Source organism: Manis javanica, chromosome 3 (assembly GCF_040802235.1).
Source record: "Manis javanica isolate MJ-LG chromosome 3, MJ_LKY, whole genome shotgun sequence".
Taxonomy (NCBI): Eukaryota; Metazoa; Chordata; class Mammalia; order Pholidota; family Manidae; genus Manis; species Manis javanica.
The window spans coordinates 88,119,460-88,127,153 of NC_133158.1; the positions used below are offsets into that span (position 1 = coordinate 88,119,460).

At 32.8% G+C, this 7,694-nt stretch overlaps 1 long non-coding RNA gene across 1 annotated transcript in view; it reads left to right on the forward strand.

Annotated features, from left to right (window-relative positions):
- LOC140848176 (uncharacterized) overlaps positions 1-7,387 on the forward strand; it is a 255,132-nt gene extending 247,745 nt beyond the window's left edge. Inside the window, exons 2-4 of the long non-coding RNA XR_012128728.1 lie at positions 1,035-1,109; positions 1,641-1,691; positions 6,708-7,387. This is a non-coding gene — a long non-coding RNA (uncharacterized lncRNA). The remainder of the gene's footprint in view (positions 1-1,034; positions 1,110-1,640; positions 1,692-6,707) is intronic.
- Positions 7,388-7,694: the final 307 nt, after the last annotated feature.

The following is a 7,694-nucleotide window of genomic DNA, read 5'->3' on the forward strand; positions in this document are numbered from 1 at the left end:
CTCTATCTTAATTGGAAATATTTTAACACTGAAAAAAAAAGATGGGAAATAGTACCACTACAAAAATACAGATTTATATATTTTCTTTTCAATTAGAGTTTTTATTCCAAAAAATAAATATAAGTAAGATAATTGAATGCTTTCTACCCCATTCCAGAAGTATATATTGGGGTCAATACTAGCAACTGCATATGGGTAAATCCTAAATAAATTGGAAAATAGCCGCTAAGTTTTTGTTCATCCCTACCATTATCACATTTTGTCCATTGTCTTATAGCATTCAGGGTCTTCAATGTCTTCTACCGAACCAAAATATATTCTTAAATATTTTTAACATTCATACTACAAAAGATGTAAAGAATCAACAGAATTTTCTGTATTTCCATCAAAGTGATTATCTTAAGCAAAAGGAATATTACTTACTTGTGAGATTAAGACTTTTAAAATATTTTTAGAGCTTAGGGTAGCTGTTGGGGGAACACCTGAAACTGGTATTTCCCCGCTTGCAGTGGACTCGAACTCCGCCCTTAAGGGAGGTACATTGGCACTGAAGAGAAAAGCCTAGATTTGAAACAATTAAGATTAAAACAATTAAAACAAAAACAAATAGTCATATTACATATGCTGATATTAAAATGAGATGTGCTTACTCTAGGGAATCCAGAGAAGAAAGTTTCAGAGTAAGAAAAGTTGATCTTAGAGCTAAAGATTGACTAGGGCCTGGGGAAGCATGACAGAGGAGGGGTGAGTGTGAAGGCAGGGGTGACATAAAGTAAAGTGACTATATACTAAAACACAGCATATTGTCACTTAAGAATAATAGTTTCATTATTTCCTTTTAATGAATTAGAAAACAATTCAGAGCCAAGAAGATTGAAATTCTTCCTCTTTTATGCTTCCTCAGCAAGAATATGTGTTTATTATCAGAAAGTTGCAAGGAATATTAAAAAACTAAACTTTCAACTATCTTAATATTAATTGAATCATTTTCTTATTGAGTTATCTTTTGCCCCAATGTCACATTTTACTCTTAGGAATCCAGCAGCTGGAACAGTGCAAATATAAAGAATGATATTCACAAGCAGAAGCTACCTGATGAGGGGAAAAAGGTAGGCCTTCTACTTTCTTGGATATAATACCTTTCTTCATCAAATGACTTCTGAAATACCAGTGTTCTTCTTGAACTCAAAAATATAAAACAGGATATAATGAAATTTATATAAGTAAATTTACAATAGCATTTACTATAATGGAATAATTTTGTAGACCCCAAGACACAGAAATTTTTATAGGAAACAACAATGAAAGCAAAAACCAAAAATATACAAAACAGTGTCTCTTCTCCTTGCCCTATCCTTTTCCACTTAACAGTTTATTCTTCACAACACAAATGGATTTCCACGTGCCTTCTTCCCTAATTAACCGTAGCATTAAAATTATTTAACAAAAATACTTTTTAACAAAGCTAGAGGTAAGAGCATTCACAGTATTCCTCTTAAAATTTAACTCCAAAAACATTTCACAAAACATGAAGAGTAAAATCCATAAAGCCATTTATCTTTTAGCAGTGGCATTTTCTCACTGAGACTTCTGAATTCTCAGACCTTTCTTTCATTTTGGTTTTCTGCTTCTTCAAGCAGGTCACAACTACAGACCTGACAGGAAAAGAAATGGTGCGCCTCAAATTTGTTGTGAGTACTTTCATTTCACCTTCTTCACATTCTGCCTTTTGTCAGACTCCATCTAAAATCAAATCACTACTGGCCAAGGCCATGTCCATAGAAAAATGGCAAAGTTAGATGTGTCCAAATAAGATCATAATTCTGCTTTGCTATAGCAGTTTACATTGCTATGTGAAATATCAACCCCATGGCTAGAAGAAATGTCTGCAATGAGTATACAGAAATTAGTCCTGCCAAATCTATTCCCTTCATTATACCATTAGTATCTGAAACCAGATCAATTCCTGTCCATAAAGAAATGAAAGAAAATGATAACCATTTAAAATACTTCTAGAACTTTCTAATTATGAAACAGTTGTACAGGAAAACACTTATAGGACTAACAGTATGTTTTATTACATCATTTAGATTAATTTGGATACTCATGTAAATAATTCTAACCATCAAGTAATTCTAGAGTAGATGCTATATGTATTTAATTGTTCATTATAATTTCTACAAAAGAATTGGTTAATATGTGAGTTTTCCAAAATATAGCCAAATAACTCTTCAGAGGTTTGTATATATAATAACTTCAAAGTTCTCCTTAGTCTACCAAGACAAACTGTATATCGGCATATAAGTAAACCATTCCACAGGGAGCACTATAAATCTTCCCTGCCTTTAGTCAGACTTACAAATTGTTACCGACACTCTCTCTGTAGCCAGAAACAAAGATGTGTATTGTAACAGAAACCTATAAATGTTAACCCAATATGTACAGATGACTAATACTACAAATGTGACCCAAACATGAAGTTACAGGAAGTAAAAATAGAGATTTCATAGAAAATATTCAGAATGATGTATATCTACTAGTTTTTGCCTTTGACTCTTCCCTCTTGCCTCCTTTGTTCTACTGCCAGAGAGAATATGTACTTTTGTATTTTCTGTATAGCATACACATTGATTTTTTTCAATAAGGCTGTGTGCTAAAATGTCAGTTCAGCTGTGTATGAATCCTTCTCTATGGTCCAAATAATACATCTGTACTACTTTTAGTATAAAGATAAATCCAGCTACTGGGTAGATCTGCTATTTCTGGGTGACTTTGGGGATAGTTGGTGCAGAGCTGGATTACCCAGATTTCCCATACTACTGCTTTGCACCAGCTGTGTATTCCTCCCAACAGCCTGGACTTAAACATTATCCTTTCTGCCTGGGCTGGTTCTTTCTGCAGTTGGCCCTGACCCTAATCGAGTGTCAATCCCAGCGGTTAGCTACCCTGCTTCTGTATTTATATGCTCTGTGGGTTAGGTAATAATAAACCTCTCTCTCTCTCTTAAGCAAACAAGAAAACTGCTACAATAAAGTTACTATTAATAAGTCAGTAAAAGACAGAGATATGTTCAAATGACAGCCTGGTACTTCTAAAATACTTGTTTTGGCAGCAGCTTCCACTGGAGTCCCTGAGCTAATAATTTTAGTTTTGGCTTGTAACATATACTGTTATCAAAGACACCATTTACTTAACCAGAAACAGGTTCAGGTCCTAAGAGTAATTAGGTGGTAATTTATTTGATCATTTATGCATTAAAGGAACCTTAAACTGGAGCCATAACTGTAACTCAGTTCAAAAAATTAAAACAACTAGAACCTGATTTCTGCTAGTCAGACTATCCTTTGATACACTCTTGCATCCTGTTGATGAAAAATTAAGCTGGTTTCTCCAAACTCATCTGGTTTGGAGCAAGGAAATAATCCAGCTAAGAGTAGAATTTAGTCTCCAGGTAACCATGATCCACAGGAGAGACAGTTAACTCTGCTAGCCTGTAGACCTTTCTTAAAAAGAGCAAAAATCAGTTAACCCTTCTAAAGCCAAAACAAGTCTTCCACATTGATATTTGAGAAGATTATCTAAAATAGGATAAACATAGATCAAAGACTTCCTTACTTTCTAAGAATTTGTTTTAGGTTTAAGTAATTTATAATATTATATTCATTTTAGGTATACAACATAATTCTTTGTATATATTGCAAAATATCCACCACAGTAAGTCTAGTTTACTCCATAATTGTACATAGTTACAATTCTTTTTTCTTATAAGAAATTTTAAGAGCTACTTTCTTTAGCAACTTTCAGATACACAATACAGTATTATCACCTGTGCATTACATTCCCAGGACTTATTCATTTTATAAGTGGAAATTTACACCTTTTGACCAACTCTGCCCATTTTGTTTACCCCCTACCTTCCACCTCTGGCAATCACCAATCTGTTTTCTTATCTGAATTCAGTTTCATTGTTTTTAGATCCCACACATAAATGAGATTATACAGTATTTGTCTTTCTCTGTCTGACTTCTATTCCTTAGCATAATGACCTCGAGGTCCACCCATGTTGTCACAAATGGAAAGATTTGCTTCATTTTTATGATAAACAATATTTCAGTGTGTGCATCACATGTTCTTTATCCATTCATTGACTCATGGATACTTAGGTTGCTTTTCATGTATTGGCTCTTGTAAATAATACTGCAATGAATAAAGGGGTGTATATATATTTTTTAAGTTAGTGTGTTTTTATTTCCTTCAGATAAATATCCAGAAATGGAATTGCCGGGTCATATGGTATTTCTACTTTGAATTTTTTGAGGAACATTCATAGTGTTTACTAGTGGCTGGACCAATTTACATTCCCATCAACAGTGCACAAGGGTTCCCTTTTCTCCACATCCTTGCAAACACTTGCTATCTCTTGTCTTTTTTATAATAACCAAGCTAACAGATGTGATGTAATAATATTTCACTATGATTTTGATTTAAAGTTTAATTATGATTAGTGATGTTGAACACCTTTTCATGGGTCTGTTGGTCATCTCTATGTCTTCTTTGGAAAAATGTCTTTTCAGATGCTCTTTCCATTTTTTTTAACTGAATTATTTTTATGCTATTGAGTTGTATGAGTTCTTTATATATTTTGGATATTAGCCCTTTATCAGATATATAATTTGCAAATATTTTCTCCCATTTAGCAGGCTGCTTTTTCATTTCATTGACTGAATTCCTTTACTGGGCAGAAGCATTTTAGTTTAATGTAGTTCCACTTGTTTATTTTTCTTTTGTTCTCTTTGCTTTTGGTATCAAAGTAAAAAAAAATCATCATGTAGACCATGTCAAGGAGCTTATTGCCTAGTTTTCTTCTAGTTTTATGATTTTGGGTCCTTCATTCAACTCTGTAATTGATTTTGAGTTAGTTTTTGTGTATAGTGTAAGGTAGTTGTTCAGTTTCATTCTTTTGCATGAAACTGTCCAGCTGTCCCAGTACCATTTGTTAAAGAGATTGCCTTTTACCCATTGGATATTCTGGGCTCCCTTGTCATAAGTTAATCAACCATATATACCTGGGTTTATTTCTGTCCTTTCTGTTCTGTTCCATTGAGCTCTCTCTTCCATGCATCTGTTCCGTTCCATGTATCTGTTTTTTCATGCCAATACTATTCTGTTTTGATTACTATAGCTTTATAATATAGTTTGAAGTCAGGACACATGATGCCTCCAGCTTTGTTCTTCTTTAGAATGATTGCTTGGGCTATTCAGGGTGTATGAAACCTTCTCTATGGCCTAAAGAATACATCTGTACTACTTTTAGTACAAAGATCAACAATATATACCTGGGTTTATTTCTGTGGTTCCATATACATTTGGGGATTGTTTTTTCTATTTATCTAACTTTTTAATGCATGCATTTGTTGTGTTCAAACTGTGTATAACCCTGTCTCATGTTCTGGGGCCACAATAACCTGTTGATTATAATCAGTGAGAAATCCTCCCATGACTTCTTTATGGGAATGTATTGAGCATCACAACACGTAGGTTAATCATTTCACAACATGGTACCAGGTAACCACTTCCTGTTTCTCCCAGTCCCTCAATCCTCACTTTACAGTCTTTGTTGTGCCACATCAAGGATAAGTTGTTAGTTGATACTCTTTCAGTATTATTACATTCAGTAAAGTACTTGTAGGGTCTGAAAATGGTTCCAAGGTTGAGTAAAAAAAAAAACCTTAAGATACTGAAAAGTGTAGGGACTACCATTTATTACCATTATAGACTTTCTTAGTGGTTATTTCATTCTCCACTAGGAGTTTCTTCGAGTTATATCTCAACTAATTCTCCTGGTCAGAGGGCCTTTGAAGGAGAAGATGCGAGGATAGTCAAGAAATTTCAAAGATAATTTAAATTTTATATATTGTAGTGTATACAGAAGGAAATAATAACTTTCTTATTATAGGCATGTGTGATATGAATTTTATAAAACATTTATATCTTCAATATTTTCATTGACTACTGTTGCTTTTTTTGTAACACAAAGGACATACTTTTTATTTACCATGATTATCAATATTATACACTATTAATTTAAAAATTACATACTGTACAATTAAAATAAGAGTTTCTAATCAATTTTATAGGTTGTATTGCTGAATTATTGCTGAATTTTACCTTAAATCGTTTTTTGCAAAATTTTCTTCCCTTTTTTGTTAAAGAGTATGATGACAATAAAAAGAATGTTCAAATGTCAATATGTAGTTCTAATACTTTAATCAGGAACTAAAAATCCTCTCAAGAATCCTTGACTTTCCTTTACATGGTCTGCAAGATAGTAAAAAAACCAAAGGTTATCTATAAACTTAGCTAAGGTAAGTAAGTCTTACTATTAATGAGGAAACCATTTGTTATAATTCCATAAAAATGTCAAAATTAAGTTAAAATGTTATAATTTTATAGATTTAAAATAAAGAGAAACTAAACTTTGGTATTGTTCAGGACTTTTGAATGCAAGTAATATGTGACTAGCTTTAGGGGAGGAAGGATTTGGAAATTTTGGGTCTAAAAAAATCAAAGAAATGAGATCTCAGAAATGCATTTGATTTCTTGCTTCTTGCTTATTTTCTCTCTCCTTCCTTCTGTGCTTAACTCTTCTGTTTCTTTCTACATGAAAATTCCATTTGTTCTTACTGCCTCCTCTTTGTTCTCCACAGAAAGCATGGTCACCAACATTTCCTGAATATCGTAACTGCCTCTACTGAAGACTTTCTTATGTCTAATTAAAAGAAAAAAAATCATGGGGAATTACTGTGATTGGTTCAGCTTAGTTTAGGTGCCCACCGCAGACAAAGCAATAGTAGCCAGAAGAAAATGACAGCTTCAAATGGAACCAGAAACGGTGGTGGTGGAGCAGGATAAGGTCTCAAACCCATAATGAGGTGCTATATTAATGAAGGGGAGAGATATACTTGTTTAAAAAATAACGTGCTTATAACAAATTAAGAAATTATAAATAAATTTTAAAATGCAAGCAGATTATGACAATGTATAAGACTTGACCTATACTTGAATACCATGTACAATACCTATGGAAAGTCTTTATTTCAGTCAAGTAATTTAGTTTTCAGTGTTTGGGAAAATGGTTCATAAATATGTAAATTTGTAGATTTTAGCATAAGCGTTTGCTATTTGCTCTCAAAAAGAATTTGTGATTAAGATCATATTTTTTTCACAATTGTATGAATAACTAACTCAAATTATAAGCAGGAGAAAAATGCTTCCGAAGGAAAAAAGTCTTACTCTCCAGAATGTAAAGGGAAATTTATTGTTCAAAACGTTCCATTACTTAGGCTGTTTACTACAGGGAGTATTAAATAACATGAGATGAAAGTGACAAAACAGATTTCTTGATAAGCACACTATTTTTAAGGACCTCCTCATAAAATGGTGTGAAATCTAAAACATCTTGAAAATGAAGTACACTATTTCAAGTAGCTAAGAGCAAAAATGAGACATCTTCCAAGAGAGTAGGCAAAAGAGAGAATGATAAGATCAACAGAAGTTGAGTGCCTGCAAGTTGTAAAACATTTTATAACATGATCTGGATGTTATTTCATTTTATTTTATTTTAGTGAAAGATTGAAGGTGATTCTAGCATAGAAAGATATTTCTGGCAAGAAAGAAATTTCTTGAGATAGTCC